Source organism: Mobula birostris, chromosome 5, assembly GCF_030028105.1.
Source record: "Mobula birostris isolate sMobBir1 chromosome 5, sMobBir1.hap1, whole genome shotgun sequence".
NCBI classification, from domain to species: Eukaryota; Metazoa; Chordata; class Chondrichthyes; order Myliobatiformes; family Myliobatidae; genus Mobula; species Mobula birostris.
The window spans coordinates 47319129-47337032 of NC_092374.1; the positions used below are offsets into that span (position 1 = coordinate 47319129).

The window sequence follows — 17904 nt, forward strand, 5'->3', positions numbered from 1 at the left end:
ACTGTCATCATTCCACACCATGAGCCTTTGGAAGATCTTCTATACTTTCTGGCCAAGAAAGATCTCTAACTACACCCTACTCCTTCAGTGTCATCAAGAGGACATGGTCACAATTATCATGAGGAAACGTTGGAGATGGATTGGGCACATGATGAAAAGAGAGACCAACTACATCATCAAGACTGCACTTCACTGAACCCCTGAAGGGCAGAGGAAATGCAGGAGACCAAAGACAACTTTGCACCTCATTCTTAGAGGCAGAAATGAGGAACCCGAACTACACCTGAGGCACAATAGAGAAGATGACCAAGGACAGACAGAGGTGGAGCTTCGTTACTGCCCTAAATGCTAGTGGCACAATGGATAGTAAAGAGACCTTAAACCAATGTTGTCTAGTTTTTGGTTTCCTTTCCCTGGGAAAAGTACTGTGTGCATTCACCCTATCTATGCCCCCCATGATTATATACTCTTCTACAAGGTCACCCCTCATTCTCCTACTGTTCCTTCCCAGGAATAAACTCATCAGAGATCCTACTTCTGACATGAGCTCAGAAGTGGGTCTATCAATGGGGTGACCACATAATCTTCAACTCCATCAACCTCCTCAGCAAATGAACTTGTCCACAGCATGCAGTAAAATCTAGACGACATTTATTCATGGATTGATAAGTAACAAGAAAGATTAGAGCCAAAAGTGTGTCAGACATTGACCATCTCCAACTAGAGAGAGTTTAACATCCTACCCCTGACATTCAATGGTGCAAACATTACCAAGTTCCCTGTTACTATTGAATAGAAACTAAGAAAGGGTAAGACAAGGTAACACACACCTCATAGAGGGGTCAGAAGTGGAGAGAGTGAGCAGTTTCAAGTCCCTGAGTGTCAATATCTCTGAGGACCTAAACTGGATGCAACATATTGATGCAGCTATAAAGAAAGCATGACAGTGTCTATATTTCATTTGAAGTTTGAGAAGATTTGGTTTGTCACTCAAAACACTCACAAATTTCTACAGATATATCATGCAGAGCATTCTAATTGGCTGCAGTGACTGTCTGGTATGGGGAGGGAGGGAGGCTTCTCAAGAGGATCGAAATAAGTGAGTTGTAAACTTAATCAGCGCCATCATGGGCACTAACCTCCATAGTATCATGACATCTTCAAGGAGCAATGCCTCAAAAAGGCACCGTCAATCAGGAAGGACCCCCATCACCCAGGACATGCCCCCATCCTGATGCTACAGAATCCTGAAGACACACACTCAGTGATTCAGGAACAGCTTCTTCCCCTCAGCCATCTGATTTCTGAATACAAATTGAACTTGTTGTGACTGTACATATCAAATAAATAAAGGCACACATTCAGAGGTGAACTTAACTTGTAAATTCACTTTGCAGAGAGAGCAACGAATCAATGCACATGAGTAAGTTATCCGACACTGCTAAAAGAAATAGAGAAATACAGAACCCACGAACACTACCTCACCACTTGTTTATTTCTATTTTTTTGCACTACTTATTTAATTTAACTATTTAATGTATACTTAGCTGTAATTCACAGTTATTTCACTATTATTATGTATTGCATTGTACTGCTGTCACATAGTTAACAAATTTTACCACAAAATGTCAGTAATGTTAAACCTGGTTCTAATGTTGATTCTGATGTAAACCAGCCACATGAATACCATGGCAGCAAAAAGAAGTCAACGGTAAGACATCCTGCAATATTAAATGAATAAATACATGATTCGCTTCCCACCACCTCTTAGTCTTTCCACTACCTACAAAGTATAGGCCTGAAATGTGGTAGAACATTCTCAATTTGAATGGATTAAAGCAACTCTAAAATTTCTAACAAGTTCAGTTTCATCCAGGAAAAGTAGTCCACCTGACTGGTATCCATTTTCCCAAATATTCATTCTCTGCATCGTGAATATAATGTGGTGTTAATATGTACTGTTCATAAAATGCCCTGCAGTTACTCTAGAACCCATTATGCTCAATATCTTGCAACACACATAAAAGTTGCTGGTGAACGCAGCAGGCCAGGCAGCATCTCTAGGAAGAGGTACAGTCGACGTTTCAGGCCAAGACCCTTCGTCAGGACTAACTGAAAGATGAGATAGTAAGAGATATTCCGTCTGGGTAGCCTCCAACCTGATGGCGTGAACATGGACTTCTCTAACTTCCGTTAATGCCCCACCTTCCCTTCGTACCCCATCCGTTATTTATTCATTTATTATTATTGTTAATTTTTTTCTCTCTTTCTCCTTTTTCTCCCTCTGTCCCTTTCATTATACTCATTGCCCATCCTCTGGGCTTCCCACCTCCCCCTTTCTTTCTCCCCAGGCCACCCGTCCCATGATCCTCTCATATTCCTTTTGCCAATCAATTTTCCAGATCCCACCCCCCTCCTGTCTTCTCCTATCATTTCAGATCTCCCCCCACCCCACTTTCAAATCTCTTACTATCCCTTCTTTCAGTTAGTCCCGACGAAGGGTCTCGGCCTGAAGCGTCAACTGTACCTCTTCCTATAGATGCTGCCTGGCCTGCTGCGTTCACCAGCAATTTTTATGTGTGTTGCTTGAAATTCCAGCATCTGCAGATTTCCTCGTGTTTGCGTGCTCAATACCTTGCAGGATACCATACCATTCTTGCAATATATTCTGAAACAACCCCATCTCAAAAGTCCTCAGCTACTTGGCATCCTGCTTAGAATTCTTTAAAGAACATCCACATATAAGTAGGCCATCTAGCTCTTTCAGCCTGGATATCATGACTGGTCTCTATCGGTTCCATTTTCTTGCATTACCCTTAATTGCCTTGATTCTCTTGCTAATCAGCAACTCATCAAACACTGATTAAAAAGATTTCTCCTTATCCCTGTTTCAGCCGGATTGCCCCTTATTCGCAGGCGCAGCTGTCGGTCCTAGTCTCCTCCACGTTGAACCTTGTAAGAATTTTGAATGTTTTGATGGGAGCACTACCCGTTCTTCTAAATTCTAGGGATTTGTCCTCATATAGCAACCCTACCATCCCAGGAACCACTCTACTGAATCTTCACTGCACTCCCTCTGCAGCAAATATACCGTTTAATAAAATCAGGTGACCTAAACTGTGCATAATACTCTATGTAATGTACATCAAGGCCTATATAATAGAAGATCTCAGATCTCTACTTGTGCTATAAAAGACAACAGAAACCATAGAAACCATAGAAAAACTACAGCACAGAAACAGGCCTTTTGGCCCTTTTTGGCTGTGCCAAACCATTTTCTGCCTAGTCCCACTGACCTGCACACGGGCCATATCCCTCCATACACCTCTCATCCATGTATCTGTCCAATTTATTCTTAAATGTTGAAAAAGAACCCACATTTACCACCTCGTCTGGCAGCTCATTCCATACTCCCACCACTCTTTGTGTGAAGAAGCCCCCACTAATGTTCCCTTTAAACTTTTCCCCCCTTCACCCTTAACCCATGTCCTCTGTTTTTTTTCTCCCCTTGCCTCAGTGGAAAAAGCCTGCTTGCATTCACTGTATCTATACCCATCATAATTTTATATACCTCTATCAAATCTCCCCTCATTCTTCTATGCTCCAGGGAATAAAGTCCTAACTTATTCAACCTTTCTCTGTAACTGAGTTTCTCAAGTCCCGGCAATATCCTTGTAAACCTTCTCTGCACTCTTTCAACCTTATTAATATCCTTCCTGTGATTTGGTGACCAAAACTGAACACAATACTCCAGATTCGGCCTCACCAATGCCTTATACAACCTCATCATAACATTCCAGCTCTTATACTCAATACTTTGATTAATAAAGGCCAATGTACCAAAAGCTCTCTTTACGACCCTATCTACTTGTGACGCCACTTTTAGGGAATTTTGTATCTGTATTCCCAGATCCCTCTGTCCTACTGCACTCCTCAGTGCCCTACCATTTACCCTGTATGTTCTCCTTGGTTTGTCCTTCCAAAGTGCAATACCTCACACTTGTCTGTATGAAACTCCATCTGCCATTTTTCAGCCCATTTTTCCAGTTGGTCCAAGTCCCTCTGCAGGCTCTGAAAACCTTCCTCACTGTCCACTACACCTCCAATCTTTGCATCATCAGCAAATTTGCTGATCCTATTTACCACATTATCATCCAGATCATTGATATAGATGACAAATAACAATGGACCCAGCACTGATCCCTGTGGCACACCACTAGTCACAGGCCTCCACTCAGAGAAGCAATTCTCTACTACCACTCTTTGGCTTCTCCCATTGAGCCAATGTCTAATCCAATTTACAACCTCTCCATGTACACCTAGCGACTGAATTTTCCTAACTAACCTCCCATGCGGGACCTTGTCAAAGGCCTTACTGAAGTCCATGTAGACAACTTCCACTGACTTCCTTTCATCCACTTTCCTGGTAACCTCCTCGAAAAACTCCAATAGATTGGTCAAACATGACCTACCATACACAAAGCCATGTTGAATCTCCCGAATAAGTCCCTGTCTAACCAAATGCTTGTAGATTCTGTCCCTTAGTACTCCCTCCAATAACTTACCCACTACCAATGTCAAACTTACCGGCCTATAATTTCCCGGATTACTTTTCCATCCTTTTTTAAACAACGGAACAACCTGAGCCACTCTCCAATCCTCCGGCACCTCACCCATAGACACCGACATTTTAAATATATCTGCCAGGGCCCCTGCAATTTCAACACTAGTCTCCTTCAAAGTCCGAGAGAATACCCTATCAGGTCCTGGGGATTTATCCACTTTAATTTTCCTCAAGATAGCAAGCACCTCCTTCTTTTCAATCTGTACAGTTTCCATGATCTCATTACTTGTTTCCCTTAATTCCATAGACTTCATGGCAGTTTCCTTCGTAAATACAGACATAAAAAACCCATTTAAGATCTCCCCCATTTCTTTTGATTCCGTACATAGCCGACCACTCTGATCTTCAAGAGGACCAATTTTATCCCTTACAATCCTTTTGCTCTTAATATACCTGTAAAAGCTCTTTGGATTATCCTTCACTTTGACTGCCAAGGCAACCTCATGTCTTCTTTTAGCCCTCCTGATTTCCTTGTTAAGTATTTTCTTGCACTTTTTATACTCCTCAAGCACCTCATTTACTCCCTGTTTCCTATACATGTCGTACAACTCTCTCTTCTTCTTTATCAGAGTTGCAATATCCCTTGAGAACAAAGGTTCCTTATTCCTATTCACTTTGCCTTTAATCCTGACAGGAACATACAAGCTGTTTGTACTCTCAAAACTTCTCCTACATACCATTTCTCCTGCTGCTCCTGAATATTAGATTGCACAATAGCCACGTGCCTTCAAACGTCAACATTTCCCTACTTTCCACCTTCTTAAAAAACCCAGCATTTCTATTTTTGGGATTGAAGTAACAACCTCCTACTTTTCCTCGTTATAGTCCATCTGCTTATAACTCCCAGAAAGTTTCTAGAAAGCAAACTCCAAGCTGACAACTCCCAAGGTCAGGGTTGAACCCGGGTTTTAGTGCTATGAAACAGCAGCTCTTCTAGCTGTGCCACTCTGCCTCCTCACAACATGCAATCCCGATAAGTTTTGTGTCAAATCTCCCTGACCTCCAGAACACCCACAATTCACCAACCACCTATTGTGTCTTCTGCTCATTCTTGCAGTCAAGTTAAATACCAAGATGAAGACTCATACATTTTTCAGCTTATTAACTTGGATTCTGTTATCATGAAATCATGACCCATAAGACATCATGAAATAAATTGGCATTAAAATATAACTGCTGAGAAATAAAATACTATTTAAATTAAAGCATTACCAAATCACAAATTTTCACACACAACATGTGTGGAAAGAGTTCTGAAAAGTTTTCATAACTAGAGAATTTAATTTGCTGTGCATGTGAGAATAATCATGATTTTGAATTATTCCTCTTTTATATTGTAAGACATGCTCTTTTACATTTTAATTGCTGCTGTTGAATTTTTGAGCAGATTGTCAGTGACAGTTGTTTGAAAAAACAGGAAATTAGAAATGTGTGCAATAAAGGAACAGCAGTTATAGTGGGTGACTTCAATCTACGTGTAGATTGGGTGAACCAAATTGGTAAGGGTGCTGAGGAAGAGGATTTCTTGGAATGTACGCAGGATAGTTTTCTGAACCAACATATCGAGGAACCAACTAGAGAGCACGCCATTCTAGACTGGGTATTGAGCAATGAGGAAGGGTTAATTAGCAATCTTGTTGTGCGAGGCCCCTTGGGTAAGAATGACCATAATATGGTGGAATTCTTCATTAAGATGGAGAGTGACATAGTTAATTCAGTAACAAAGGTTCTGAACTTAAAGAAGGGTAACATTGAAGGTATCAGACATGAATTAGCTAAGATAGACTGGCTAATGATACTTACGGGGTTGACAGTGGATATGCAATGGCAAGCATTTAAAGATTGCATGGATGAACTACAACAATTGTTCATCCCAGTTTGGCAAAAGAATAAATCAGAGAAGGTAGTGCACCCGTGGCTGACAAGGGAAATTAGGGATAGTATCAATTCCAAAGAAGAAACATACAAATTAGCCAGAAAAAGCGGCACACCTGAGGACTGGGAGAAATTCAGAGTCCAGCAGAGGAGGACAAGGGGCTTAATTAGGAAAGGGAAAAAAGATTATGAGAGAAAGCTGGCAGGGAACATAAAAACTGACTGTAAAAGCTTTTATAGATATGTGAAAAGGAAAAGATTGGTTAAGACAAATGTAGGTCCCTTACAGTCAGAAACAGGTGAATTGATCATGGGGGACAAGGACATGGTAGACCAATTGAATAACTACTTTGGTTCTGTCTTCACTAAGGAGGACATAAATAATCTTCTGGAAATAGCAGGGGATCGAGGGTCCAGTGAGATGGAGTAACTCAGGGAAATACATGTTAGTAGGGAAGTGGTGTTAGGTAAATTGAAGGGATTAAAGGCAGATAAATCCCCAAGGCCAGATGGTCTGCATCCCAGAGTGCTTAAGGAAGTAGCCTAAGAAATAGTGGATGCATTAGTGATAATTTTTCAAAACTCTTTAGATTCTGGATTAGTTCCAAAGGATTGGAGAGTGGCTAATGTAACCCTGCTTTTTAAAAAAGAAGGGAGAGAGAAACCGGGGAATTATAGACCAGTAAGTCTGACATCACTGGTGGGGAAAATGCTAGAGTCAGTTATCAAAGATGTGATAACAGCACATTTGGAAAGCGGTGAAATCTTCGGACAAAGTCAGCATGGATTTGTGAAAGGAAAATCATGTCTGACGAATCTCATAGAATTTTTTGAGGATGTAACTAGTAGAGTGGATAGGGGAGAACCAGTGGATGTGGTATATTTGGATTTTCAAAAGGCTTTTGCCAAGGACCCACACAAGAGATTAGTGTGCAAACTTAAAGCACACGGTATTGGGGGTATGATATTGATGTGGATAGAGAATTGGTTGGCAGACAGGAAGCAAAGTGTGGGAATAAAGGGGACCTTTTCAAAATGGCAGGCAGTGACTAGTCGGGTACAGCAAGACTCAGTGCTGGGACCCCAGTTGTTTACAATATATATTAATGACTTAGAAGCTGACAGTGATGCAGGTGGATGCTTCCCTGGTATCATGGATCCTTGATTACCTGACTGGCAGACCACAGTACGTGTGCTTGCAACACTGTGTGTCCAACAGAGTGATCAGCAACACTGGGGCTCCACAGGGGACTGTCTTGTCTCCCTTTCTCTTCACCATTTACACCTCGGACTTCAACTACTGCACAGAGCCTTGTCATCTTCAGAAGTTTTCGGATGACTCTGCCATAGTTGGATGCATCAGCAAGGGAGATGAGGCTGAATACAGGGCTACGGTAGGAATCTTTGTCACATGGTGTGAGAAGAATTATCTGCAGCCTAATGTGAAAAAGACTAAGGAGCTGGTGGTAGACCTGAGGAGAGCTAAGGTACCGGTGACCCGTTTCCATCCAGGGGGTCAGTGTGGACATGGTGGAGGATTACAAATACCTGGGGATACGAATTGACAATAAACTGGACTGGTCAAAGAACACTGAGACTGTCTGCAAGAAGGGTCAGAGCCGTCTTTATTTCCTGAGGAGACTGAGATCCTTTAACATCTACCGGACAATGCTGAGGATGTTCTACGAGTCTGTGGTGGCCAGTGCTATCATGTTTGCTGTTGTGTACTAGGGCAGCAGGCTGAGGGTAGCAGACACCAACAGAATCAACAAACGCATCCGTAAGGCCAGTGATGTTGTGGGGATGGAACTGGACTCTCTGACGGTGGTGTCTGAAAAGAGGATGCTGTCTAAGTTGCATGCCGTCTTGGTCAATGTCTCCCATCCACTACATAATGTACTGGGTGGGCACAGGAGTACATTCAGTCAGAGACTCATCCCACCGAGATGCAACGCAAAGCGTCATAGGAAGTCATTCCTGCCTGTGGCCATCAAACGTTACAACTCCTCCCTTGGAGGGTCAGACGCCCTGAACCAATAGGCTGGTCCTGGGCTCATTTCATAATTTACTGGCATAATTTACATATTACTATTTAACTATTTATGATTCTATTACTATTTATTATTTATGGTGCAACAGTAACGAAAACCAATTTCCTCCAGGATCAATAAAGTATGACTATGACTATGACTATGAGATGAGGGAATTAAATGCAGCATCTCCAAGTTTGCGGATGACACGAAGCTGGGCGGCAGTGTTAGCTGTGAGGAGGATGCTAAAAGGATGCAGGGTGACTTGGATAGGTTAGGTGAGTGGGCAAATTCATGGCAGATGCAATTTAATGTGGATAAATGTGAAGTTATCCACTTTGGTGGCAAAAACAGGAAAACAGATTATTATCTGAATGGTGGCCGATTAGGAAAAGGGGAGGTGCAATGAGACCTGGGGGTCATTGTACACCTGTCATTGAAAGTGGGCATGCAGGTACAGCAGGCGGTGAAAACGGCGAATGGTATGTTGGCATTCATAGCAAGAGGATTCGAGTACAGGAGCAGGGAGGTTCTACTGCATTTGTGCAAGGCCTTGGTGAGACCACACCTAGAGTATTGTGTGCAGTTTTGGTCCCCTAATCTGAGGAAAGATATTCTTGCCACAGAAGGAGTACAAAAAAGGTTCACCAGATTGATCCCTGGGATGGCAGGACTTTCATATGATGAATGGCTGGATCGACTAGGCTTATTCTCTCTGGAATTTAGAAGATTGAGGGGGGATCTTATTGAAACGTATAAAATCCTAAAGGGATTGGACAGGCTAGATGCAGGAAGATTGTTCCCGATGCTGTGGAAGTCCAGAATGAGGGGTCACAGTTTGAGGATAAAGGGGATAGGACCGAGATTAGGAAAAACTTCTTCACACAGAGAGTGATGAATCTGTGGAATTCTCTGCCACAGGAAACAGTTGAGGCCAGTTCATTGGCTATACTTAAGAGAGAGTTAGATATGGCTCTTGTGGCTAAAGGGATCACGGGGTATGGAGAGAAAGCAGGTACACTGTTCTGAGCTGGATGATCAGCCATGATCATACTGAATGGTGGTGCAGGCTCGAAGGGCCGAATGGCCTACTCCTGCACCTATTTTCTGTATTTCTATGTTTCTAAAACCGTTCTTTCATACTCATGAATTTATACAGGAAATTTTATTTTTATCAGTGTGAGCTGGAATTTTCCACCTGCTGTCAGGTAGTGTACACATGTCTGACGGATAGGTCATGTTATCAGATTTCTAACTCACGTCTTCCCAAACAGATCCTTTACTCCCAGCTGAAGGAAGTTCAGTGAGCCCCTTGTAGGCAATGTAAACGTTCCAAAGATAACATCAAGATCAGCCTAAAGAACTTTAACATTACAGCTAGAAACTGGGAAGGCATTGCACTCAAGAGATCAACCTAGAGGAAATCTGTTCATGAGGGAGTTTTGCTACATGAGAACAACCTTCGCTGTGCCACAAAGAACAAGCAGCATTTGTGAAAGGAGAGACTGAACAACAACAGACCCAACCACTGACCTCAACCAGCACTTACTCTTCACCACACTGCACTAGAAAATGTGGATCCCACAACGGTCTCTACAGTCACCTAAGGACCACCAATAAACAACCCCTTAGGAGAACATTTTACTTGACTTGAGTGATCCGACTACTGCTACTACACTCGAGTGAAGAGTTTGGCCTAAGATATTTCTACAATTGCAATCTCTCATGTTTAGAGCTATGTGCTAGAAGTTTCTAGTGATTGGTTGCACATCATTAAACGTGGCACATCATCCTGAGCTCTGAACAACTTTTAACTAATGTTGATGTCAGTTTGTGTTTGAAGAAAGTAAGTACCCTCTGCAATTCTACTACTTTAGGAAGGATTTCTCCACATTCTGTAGGCTTTCTAGAGGCCCCTTAGAAAAATCATGGCTTGAAACAGACTATCAGACTGTAATGAAGTTAACTAAGCCTACACTATCATTAAGTTCTTTTTCATCATTTGTAATAGTAGCCTTCAGCCTTTATACATGATGTAAACAAGTTTATGTTGATTTAAAGCCGCAAGTCAGTGAACTATTGAAAAGTTTAGTCTTACAACAATGAACAGTTCTAAACAATGCAGTGGGAGACTTACTAAAGAGGTACAGTCGATGTTTGAGGCCGAGACCCTTCGTCAGGACTAACTGAAGGAAGAGCTAGTAAGAGATTTGAAAGTTGGGGGGGGGGGGAGATCCGAAATGATAGGAGAAGACAGGAGGGGGAGGGATGGAGCCAAGAGCTGGACAGGTGATTGGCAAAAGGGATATGAGAGGATCATATGTTTTGGTCCTGTCCTACTTTGGAAACTTTTTGGAAAGACATTTTTAATATTATTTCAAAGGTATTGAATATAGATATTTCTCCCCATCCTATTACCACTATCTTTGGATTACCTAAAATTTCCAGTAATCTTTCCCCTTTAGCCCATAGAATGATTGCATTTCTTACAACTTGTTTCCTAAGGGATCTAGTTTATTAACTAAAATGATTAATAATAAATACAATTAACTAAACTCTTTCCCTGCAGAATATTTTAACTTCTACGAGTGTAATGCAGCTATGTGCACTTCAACTCATTGAGGGTTTGAGGGAAATGTATAAATAGCATCAATTTGCGATGCTTATTGGAAATCTTGAAGGCCAAAAGCACTATAGTGAAAAAAAACATGTTTGTGTTTCCGTCAAAGTATCTGATGCAAGATGTTTCCATTAAAGGTGTTATTTTGAGCAGAGTGTTTCAAGTGTACTTCACACTACTGCACTTACGGCATGCTTAGTACACCTCTATGTTCAGGAACATTATTGATTCCAATAGATAGAATTTATAATTAAAACAATCCTTTAACAGAAGTGCAATATGTGTGTTAAAGCCTTCAGAAGTGCCTTGTAAGCACTACAGAGATACAAGAAACTGCAGAATGTGAGCCGACCACAAACCCATAAAAATTCAGAGGGTTGAAAGCATTTGTGGGAGGAAGGTAAGAGTCAAAACCCTGCTTCTGCCGTGATATAGAGTTTCCACCTGAACCATCAACATTTCTGTTTCACTAGCTGATGCTGTTCAACCCACCAAGTTTCTCCAGTGGGATGTTTGTTGTTTTTTAAGTACTAGCTCGTGCTGCTTTTAGTTAGGTCTTACTTTTAAAAAGGGCAGGTATTTTAGCAATTTGGTGCTGTGATGAAATGTTATATGTCCTTTTCTGCTCTACAACCAAGGGTTGCAAGCAGAGGGACTGAAGAAATTAAGATTTTCTAGAACTGGTAGGGTTTGAGACCATTAAGTGTTCACTTTCCTGAGCTCTTATTGGGGACAAGTCTTTGCCTTCCCTCCAGTCTACTTTATGTTGGTTCCACAAACTCTCAGCTTATCTGGGCTCTTCTCAGACAAGCAACAATGCCTTGCTTGCTCTTCTTGGCTTTTAGGAATTCCGGTGGGATTTTGGCTACTGGAAAAATTGACTAACCCTAGATTTCTAGTGTCACAGAAATTACTGTAGTGTTACCAGTCAGAGAAGAAGGCATTAGGCTGTGATTGTATCTAACAAAGCCTAGCCTGAATATAATATCAACAACTATCACATGATCAAATAAGTCAATGATATTCCAGTTCTATTTAAATTCTAATTTAAAATATACAAGATTGTGCAAAGTAATTTTATGGCCATCGGTTAATCTCTTGAAAACTGTGTTCTATTTCCTCTCCTTGACAAGATTTTGCAAGAAAGGGAAACCAAAAGGCTTTGCTGGGACATTTTTATTCATTTCCCCTCTGTTGACTTATTATGCTGATTTCTCATCAACATTATAATTCCTGGTTTTTTGTACATTTTCCCATACTATGAGTTCCCATCAATAACATTGCTCATGAATCCCAACTAGTTTCCTCTGCAGCCAAATGGGTTAATGATTCAAAAGGAATTCCGAAGAAAAATATATTAGTCATAGTCATTGACATCATAGTCATAGCCATACTTTATTGATCCCGGGGGAAATTGGTTTTCGTTACAGTTGCACCATAAATAATTAAATAGTAATAAAACCATAAATAATTAAATAATAATATGTAAATTATGCCAGAAAATAAGTCCAGGACCAGCCTATTGGTTCAGGGTGTCTGACCCTCCAAGGGAGGAGTTGTAAAGTTTGATGGCCACAGGCAGGAATGACTTCCTATGACGCTCTGTGTTGCATCTCGGTGGAATGAGTCTCTGGCTGAATGTACTCCTGTGCCCAACCAGTACATTATGTAGCAGATGGAAGACATTGACCAAGATGGCGTGCAACTTAGACAGCATCCTCTTTTCAGACACCACCGTCAGAGAGTCCAGTTCCATCCCCACAACATCACTAATCACATATTATTACATTTACCAGTTACTCATGAAGTTAGAAGGAAAAGTGGAGAGGACCAAGAACCCCCTTGAATCTAAAATTCTCATCCAACAATGAGTATTTAAAAAGGATAAGATCAGTAATTGGGTTGAATTGTCCTTCGAATTTGGCAATCCTTTTGCAAATGTTTCATCTCCATACGAGGAGACATCATCAGTGTGCTGTTCATTTGTGGTGTGTCCTCCGAATGCTTGGCCTTTATATATCAGCTGATTGGTCATCATTACGGAAACTCAATTGTGACGTAGGAGGGGGGCCTCGTCACTGATTGGATGTGTGGAAAACTCTGTGCATTGTGGTCTGGAATTTTTGTGGAATGGCTTATAAATAGGATCAAAGTCAACATGTCTGTTTACAGAATTATTTGCGGAAAGGCATGCTTCTAGGAATTCTCTTGCATGCCGCGTGCTTCCTTGCACCACGACTTTCACTGATAACCAGCCAAATTTGTGCTCCTCTTGATCTTCATGAGTAGAGACTAGGAAATTCCTAGAAGCATGATTTTTTAATATAGCTAACCATGTTGGCATACATAACATACGACATAATGTTTAAATCCAGAATGATCAGTTGAAAACTCTATCAGGCACACATTTTGGGAATTGCAGGTTTAATCTCCCCTCTTAAAGAGATTATGGAAAAGGACAAATGAATTCATTATAGAGTATAAAAATATGACCATGGCAGGATGAAATTAGGCCTGTTCAAGTGATTAAAATCATTAATGATTTGGATAAAATTGATCCAAGTGAGCTTGTTTCTTCAGTGAAGAAATTATTGACAGAGGTCTATATTTAGAAATTTAGAAAAATAAAAAAAAATGGGAAATGTGGGCCAATACTTTATTCAAAGGGCAATAGGCTTTTAGAACACATGTACATTATTAGTATAGGTGGTAGAATATGAAATCTTAATGGTAACAAAGATAAACTAGCTAAATGCATGTTAAAAACTAGGATTCAGGGTTATTGGAAATGGTATTGAAGAGCTCAGCAAAGAGAAGGATGAATATTTTTTGTTTGAGAGGTCATTAACCCTAAATGTTAACTCTCTCTCCACAGGTGATGCCTGATCTGCTTAGTAATTCCATTCTTTTATATATTATAGTTGTGAAGGAAACAACACAATGACATTTTGTAAATCATATGCCACTACTCCTTTTTTCATGATACTACTTCCACTCAACATTTGTCTTGACCAGTATGCACAGTTTAAAAGCTTCCTTCACAAAGACATAGTATTAGATAAGGTGCATTCGCAAAAAAAAACTTTAACATAAAAATTAACAATTTTTACAAGAAAGATCACAATTAGAATAAAAAAAGAAACACAATTTTAGTGCAAAGTATTCAAAATGGTTATAGTATTGCTAAACTGTAATGATTTGGTTTGTGTTGGCTGGTTCAGGAACCAAATTCTCAGCAGGACAAAGCAGCACCGATGAAAAGAGAAACATATCAGGTTAGCAAACTTTCATCATTCTTGTTTGTTGAATCTGATTCTCATCAGAATTGGCAGCGCAAACACTGTGTAGCATTTGCAATGATTTGGTTTTGCAATTAAAAACATATTTCGTAGAATTTACTGCAGGTAGGCATTTTCGAATGAGCCTTGTGAATTCCTCACCTCTCAGATCCTTTAATTTTGAACCATCAATAGCAGGAGGTGTAGATTGGCAGAGAACACATCATGATCTCTGGAGATCTGGGATCTTGTTGAATAATTATTGGTTATCCTAATTAAACATAAAGATTTCAGTGGTTCTGAAGTTTTGATGCCTGATCATTTAGCTGATTATTTAATAGAGATCAATAGTTTATTAAAACATCACCAAGTTACATGTAGAATGATGGATTATTCTAATTTATGATTGGCTAAGGAACTTGACATATAAGCATATAAAGACAATAACTTTTGAGCAAAGTTCATATTATGATTGTCTTTTTAATTCCTGTAATTCAGGAGTCAAAGGAAATTCAGTATCTGACTGCATATCATATTTCAACAGAATAATGCTTTTTCCTGAACCAGCAGGCTGAATGTCAGTAATCAAAAATACATAATTTGAGAAAAGGCATCAATAACCCTTAGCAAGCTGAAATAAATTTAGCATTGATTTAACTCACAGAGAGAATCTGCAAGTCAAAATTAAAATTACTTCAATCAGTTCAGAGAATCTAGAATTGTTGGGGGCTGGGAACCGAACTGAAGAGTCTGGGGAAGAGGAGGCTGGCTCACAAATAGAGAAAGCTTGTAGACAGTGCGACAGGGAGGATAGGCAGGTGATAGAGAAGGGATGCGCTCAGACCAAAGGTTTGAGATGTGCCTATTTTAACACAAGGAGTGTTGTGAACAAAGCGGATGAGCTTAGAGCGTGGATCAGTACTTGGAGATATGATGTGGCGGCCGTTACAGAGACTTGGATGGTTCAGGGACAGGAATGGTTACTTCATGTGCTGGGTTTTAAATGTTTCAGAAAGGATAGGGAGGGAGGCAAAAGAGGTGGGGGCGTGGCACTGTTGATCAGAGATAGTGTCACGGCTGCAGAAAAGGTGGACGTTATGGAGGGATTGTCTACAAAGTCTCAATGGGTGGAGGTTCGGAACAAGAAGGGGTCAATAACTTTACTAGGTGTTTTTTATAGGCCACCCAATAGTAACAGGGATATCAAGGAGCAGATAGGGAAACAGATCCTGGAAAGGTGTAATAATAACAGAGTTGTCGTGATGGGAGATTTTAATTTCCCAAATATCGATTGGCATCTCCCTAGAGCAAGGGGTTTAGATGGGGTGGAGTTTGTTAGGTGTGTTCAGAAGGGTTTCTTAACACAATGTGTAGATAAGCCTACAAGAGGCGAGGCTGTACTTGATTTGGTATTGGAAGTGAACCTGGTCAGGTGTCAGATCTCTCAGTGGGAGAGCATTTTGGAGATGGTGATCATAATTCTATTTCCTTTACAATAGCATTGGAGAGAGATAGCAACAGACAAGTTAGAAAAGCGTTTAGTTGGAGTAAGGGGAATTATGAGGGTATAGGGCAGGAAATTGGAAGCTTAAATTGGAAGCAGATGTTCTCAGGGAAAAGTACAGAAAAAATGTGGCAAATGTTCAGGGGATACTTTTGTGGAGTTCTGCATAGGTACGTTCCAATGAGACAGGGAAGTTATGGTAGGGTACAGGAGCTGTGGTGTACAAAGGCTGTCATAAATCTAGTCGAAAAGAAAAGCTTACATAAGGTTCAGAGAGCCAGGTAATGTTAGAGATTTAGAAGATTATAAGGCTAATAGGAAGGAGCTTAAGAAAGAAATTAGGAGAGCCAGAAGGGACCGTGAGAAGGCCTTGGCAGGCAGGATTAAGGAAAACCCCAAGCATCCTACAAGTATGTGAAGAGTAAGAGGATAAGGTGTGAAAGAATAGGACCTATCAAGTGTGACAGTGGAAAAGTATGATGGAACCGGAGGAAATAGCAGAGATATTTAATGAATATTTTACTTCAGTATTCGCTATGGAAAAGGGTCTTGGTGATTGTAGTGATGACTTGCAGCAGACTGAAAAGCTTGAGCATGTCGATATTAAGAAAGAGGATGTGCTGGAGCTTTTGGAAAGCATCACATTGGATAAGTCACCGGGACCAGATGAGATATACCCCAGTCTACTGTGCGGTTCGAGGGAGGAGATTGCTGAGCCTCTGGCGATGATCTTTGCATCATCAATGGGGACGGGAGAGGTTCTGGAGGATTGGAGGGTTATGGATGTTGTTCCTTCATTCAAGAAAGGGAGTAGAGATAGCCCAGGAAATTATAGACCAGTGAGTCTTACTTCAGCGGTTGGTAAGTTGATGGAGAAGATCCTGAGAGGCAGGATTCATGAACATTTGCAGAGGTATAATATGATTAGGCAGATCATGCCTTACGAGCCTGATTGAATTTTTTTGAGGATGTTACTAAACACATTGATGAAGGAAGAGCAGTAAATGTAGTGTATATGGACTTCAGCAAGGCACCCCATGCAGGGCTTATTGAGAAAGTAAGGAGGCATGGGATCCAAGGGGACATTGCTTTGTGGATCCAGAACTGGCCTGTCCAGAGAAGGCAAAGAGTGGTTGTAGACGGGTCATATTCTGCATGGAGGTCGGTGACCAGTGGTGTGCTTCAGGGATCTGTTCTGGGACCCCTACTCTTCGTGATTTTTATAAATGACCTGGATGGGGAAGTGGAGGGATGGGTTAGTAAGTTTGCTGATGACACAAAGGTTGGAGGTGTTGTGGATAGTGTGGAGGGCTGTCAGAGGTTACAGCGGGACATTACTAGGATGCAAAACTGGTCTGAGAAGTGGCAGATGGAGTTCAACCCAGATAAGTGTGAAGTGGTTGATTTTGGGAGGTCAAATATGATGGCAGAATGTAGTATTAATGGTAAGCATTGGAAAGGGTACAGAGGAGATTTACCAGGATGATGCCTGGTTTAGAGAGTATGCATTATGATCAGAGATTAAGGGAGCTAGGGCTTTACTCTTTGGAGAGAAGGAGGATGAGAGGAGACATGATAGAGGTGTACAAGATAATAAGAGGAATAGATAGAGTGGATAGCCAGCGCCTTTTCCCCAGGGCACCACTGCTCAATACAAGAGGACATGGCTTTAAGGTAAGGGGTGGGAAGTTCAAGGGGGATATTAGAGGAAGGTTTTTTACTCAGAGAGTGGTTGGTGCGTGGAATGCACTGCCTGAGTCAGTGGTGGAGGCAGATACACTAGTGAAGTTTAAGAGACTACTAGACAGGTATATGGAGGAATCTAAGGTAGGGGCTTATATGGGAGGCAGGGTTTGAGGGTCGGCACAACATTGTGAGCCGAAGGGCCTGTACTGTGCTGTACTATTCTATGTTCTAAGTGTGAAGTGATTCGTTTTGGTAAGTCAAATATGATGGCAGAATATAGTATTAAT

General features: G+C 41.1%; 2 long non-coding RNA genes across 2 annotated transcripts in view; one reads left to right on the forward strand and one right to left on the reverse strand.

Moving 5' to 3' along the window:
• The window catches only part of LOC140197246 (uncharacterized), a 163571-nt gene that overhangs the window by 79090 nt on the left and 66577 nt on the right, over nt 1-17904 (reverse strand). The window lies entirely within an intron of this gene.
• The window catches only part of LOC140197247 (uncharacterized), a 57262-nt gene continuing 50780 nt past the window's right edge, over nt 11423-17904 (forward strand). Inside the window, exon 1 of the long non-coding RNA XR_011885892.1 lies at nt 11423-11549. This is a non-coding gene — a long non-coding RNA (uncharacterized lncRNA). The remainder of the gene's footprint in view (nt 11550-17904) is intronic.